The sequence below is a fragment of the Octopus bimaculoides genome, chromosome 5 (genome assembly GCF_001194135.2).
Source record: "Octopus bimaculoides isolate UCB-OBI-ISO-001 chromosome 5, ASM119413v2, whole genome shotgun sequence".
NCBI lineage: Eukaryota > Metazoa > Mollusca > Cephalopoda > Octopoda > Octopodidae > Octopus > Octopus bimaculoides.
The window spans coordinates 124,519,388-124,523,770 of NC_068985.1; the positions used below are offsets into that span (position 1 = coordinate 124,519,388).

Genomic DNA, 4,383 nt, shown 5'->3' on the forward strand with positions numbered 1-4,383 from the left:
TATATATATATATATATATATATATATGCAATGAGCCTCTTTCAATTTCTGTCTACCAAATCCACTCACAGGGTTTTTGTCAGCTCAAGGCTTTAGCAGAAGACACTTGCCCAAGGTCCCACACAGTGGGACTGAACCCGGAACCGTGTGATTGGGAAGCAAACTTCTTGCCACACCTGCGCCTATATATATTTGTGCTTATTATGTAAAAACAAAGAAAATGACAATATAGAAGGAATAAAGTTTGACAAATAAGGTATTAGCTTAATGCTTTAGTAGAAAGAGAAAATGTTTTGACACTTTGAGTATTAGACCTTTTATTAGAATGAAAGAGAGTATAGAGGAGGTAAGAAAAGGAAGAAAAAACTGATGAATATAAAAGGTTTGCTAAGTTACGCAGAGTGTTAAAGAGAATGGTAAGAAACTGGTAAAATACATAAAGGAGAAGAGATAACTGTGATGAAGAAGCTGGTAAATATCCATGGAGAGAAATACTTGTAATGAACAGAGGAAAAGCTAGATGGGACACATAATATAAAAAGAAATTGGCACAGGGGAACAATTTTTTTTTAAGTGGACTGTAAGGGGAGAGAAGTATGGAAAATGTAGCACGCGTGTGTGTGTATTGGATGAGGTTTTTTGGCAGGTTGACAAACAATGAGCAGAGGTAGTTGTGAAATGTAAGGGATTCAGAGTTTTCAGCCAAAAGAGAAGTGCTGGAAATATGAAGAATGTGTGTATGTAAAGAGCAAGGGGTGCATCTGCATACTGGAGTGTGTATATGTGTACAAATGCATGTATAAGAGTGGAGGGTGTAAGTGAGAGAGGGCCAGTATGTGTGTGAAGCAAAAGTGGGTGCAGGCTTGTGTGTGCCTGTGTGTATCAAATAAACAAAGTGGTGGGTGAATAGAGGTAGGTGTGTGTGTGTCTGCATGCCCGCATATCAGGGACCAGATGGGGTGAATGAGTGTGATTGGTTGAAGGGAGTGTGTGCATGTATGGAAGCTGTGTTAGTATGTTGAGGATGTGTGTGTGTGAATATGGGGTTGCAGGAGAGAAGGAAGAATCAAAGGGAATAGGTATGTAATTCTAGGGAAGGTGGGAATAAGGTGCAAGTTAGAAAAAGTGAGGTGGTGAATTTAGACCAAAAGTGTGTATGTCCAAAGAGAGTGAAAATGAAATTTTGTTCCCTCTGGAGATGAGTGGCATAAGATCAGCATTGAAGGCAAGCCAAAAGACGAGATGTTGGAAAAAGTGATCAGAAGAGCAGAACTATTAAAAAAGGCAATCTGTTTCCCAGTTAGATGTCACTGAGAAGTTCCACTAACTGTTAGATAGTAACAGTTGGTTTACCTAATGTGTGTGCGTGTGTATAATATGTGCATGTTTGTGTATGTATTTGTATGCATATTTGTTCATGTGTATGTGCATATATGTGTAGGTACATGTGTGTTTGTATCTGTGCATGTACATCTATGTATACACATGTACTGTATTTAACAATTATGAGTGTTTGTGGTGTCTTTGTAGGTCTAATTTCTTCCGGTATCTTCTCCCATGTAGTTAGCCACAGTGTTATTTTAATTATCAAAAAAGCAATGTAAACATTGAAACCATCATCCACTACACGTTGACAGACTCTAAAAAAAAAATACTGTTTACTTCCTTTGACCCCAAACTCATAAAATGTACCCCCACCTAATCTAGCACAGATTTTATGTTCAATTGCTTCAAATTTTGAAACTTGAAATAAAATCTCAGAGGACTAAAATAAATACTACTTGAAAATACCTAACAATGCTTTGAGAAGATAATATGAAGTGAGCTCATGAATGGAAGGGCCTGAAAGATGTATGTTTTATGGAGTTGTGTGAAGAATAAGGATGACAGATTTAGAAATAATACATTTTTAAATTTGAAATCAGTGAATGTATTTCACTAGAATTATTATATGTTTACAAGAGCTTGACAGGCATCTTCGACTAGCAGATCATGCTACTCCAGACTGATGACGAGCAAAGACTCAGAAACATGTCTCTGGATGCAGGCTTAGCTGGGTGGAGGTGCTTGTCTCTCCCCCTTGTAAACATAAGGACACAGGAAACATGTCAAGGCGGACAGGAAGCGGTGCAGCTTCCGAGGTTTAACCAACAGTAGTATTTTTCCCTTCAGGGGACTGTCACATTAAGTCTTCCAGCAGCCACCCTCTTGACCTAGGGCAACACTACCTCCTCCAGGCACTTAATGTAGGCTTCCGTGTTGAGTCCGAGGCTGTGTGGGAAGATAAATGGAGGCATAACATCACCATCACTTGTGATCACTCCAAACACCATGATGTTGACTGGATGTTTGATTTTTATCACTCTCGGTACATGAACTCAGATTGACACTCAAACACTCTGAAATGTTTGTATTAGAGCTTCCAGTGTGAATTCCAAGCAGTACAGCATGTCATTTTCAAATTTCTGGCAGAGTGAATTGCGTCATGGTGCTGTTTTTCTCACAGAGGGTGCCCAACTGACCCTACTATACTGTGTAGTCTACAAAATCAAAAGTAAACAATGCGCATGCACAAAATTAAAAATATAGAATGTATATATATATGACAGGCTTCTTTCAGCTTCCGTCTACCAAATCCACTCACAAGGCTTTGGTCAGCCTGAGACTATAGTAGAAGACGCTTGTACAAGGTGCCATTCAGTGGGACTGAACCTGCAACCATGTGATTGGGAAGCAAGCTCCTTACCACACAGCCACACCTGTACTTATATATGTTAGTAATTATTTTAAATTTGGGTATAACTAAGCAAAACCAAGTTTAATAAGCAAGGCACTTTTTGAAAAGCCACTCAACGAGACACATCTGCACCGAATGATGCACCACAACCAGTTGGTCAGAATCTCGCCCACAAGATACCAATACAAGATGGATCAAAATAATTGTAATGATTAATAAAGAATTTCGTGAATTCCATTTTCTCTTCCTCTCATTTGTTATATGTTTGTATGTATGCGCACACACATACACATAATGGTTAATACAAATTTCTCCATCTCTAACATTATGGTAATATTCTTTACAAAAACACAGTTTTATTGTTTTGTTTCCTTTTATCTATGTGTGATGTCTAACATTTAGATGTAACCTTGTCTTAATCAGCACCTGTATGAGTGTGATTTCACATCTTCTATCTCCTCTCTGTCACCATCTTTCTATTAATTATTCACACATTTCACTCACATCAGCTAAAGGACAGTCTTCTAGATGTCAAACAAAAGGCTTTCAGAGGCCAGTAATAATTAATCTGCTGAGATCTAGTATTAATAATGTATGATGAATATATATATATCAGAACTCTTTTCACAGCTTCATAGTCGTTAATATCATTTTCACACATTAAATAATAGTAAAATGTATGCATGTGTATGTGTGTGAGTGTGTGTGTATGTATATGTATTTGTAAGTATATATGTGTGTATATGTATATATATTTATGTCTATGTATATGTGTACATATGTATGTATATGTATATATTTATATGGTTATATTTAGGTATATGTATGTATATATGTGTGTGTGTATATATATATATATATATATATATATATCTCCATGTGTGTGAAAATAATATATATATGCACACACACAATTGAGAGTCAAAGCTTTTATTAAATATGACACTATTTTGCTTAAACAGTTGCCAGATTTGTAGTTTTTTATATGAAGAGAATGTTATAAATAATACATGTGTGTGTGTGTGTGTATCCTTGTCTTGACACTGTGTAACAGTTGTAAATGAATAACACTGTCACACAAGCAGTTTCGTTCATTTCCAATATTCTGTGAAACATGGGGAAAAAGCAGAGGGTTGGTGACATGAAGTACATCCAAATGTAGAAAATCTGCCTCACTAAACTCTGTCCAACCCATTCTAGTGTGGAACATGGACATTAAAGGATGATGATGATAATGATATATATATATATGTATGTATATCTATGTATGTATGCTGTCTTCCGCAGAGTTTCTAACTAACAAATGCCACTCACAAATCATTAATCAACCTGTGAACACATTTGCACAAGGTGCCAGAACATCGTGGCTTACAAAGCAAACTCCTTTTCTCTTAGATTTTCCCCAGACATTGGCACATAAAAAGCAGCATTCGAGCATGGTCGATGCCAGTAGCACGTAAAAATCACCCACTACACTCTCGGAGTGGTTGGCGTTAGGAAGGGCATCCAGCTGTAGAAGAAACACTGCCAGATCAGATTGGGGCCTCGTACAGCCTTCTGGTTTCCCAGACCCCAGTCGAACCTTCTAACCCATGCCAGCATGGAAAACGGACGTTAAACGATGATGATATACATATACATACATA

The 4,383-nt window shown here is 37.3% G+C and overlaps 1 protein-coding gene across 3 annotated transcripts in view; it reads left to right on the forward strand.

The window, feature by feature from the left end:
- LOC106872974 (primary cilium assembly protein FAM149B1) overlaps nt 1-4,383 on the forward strand; it is a 128,169-nt gene that overhangs the window by 12,225 nt on the left and 111,561 nt on the right. The gene's annotated exons all lie outside the window — the stretch shown is intronic.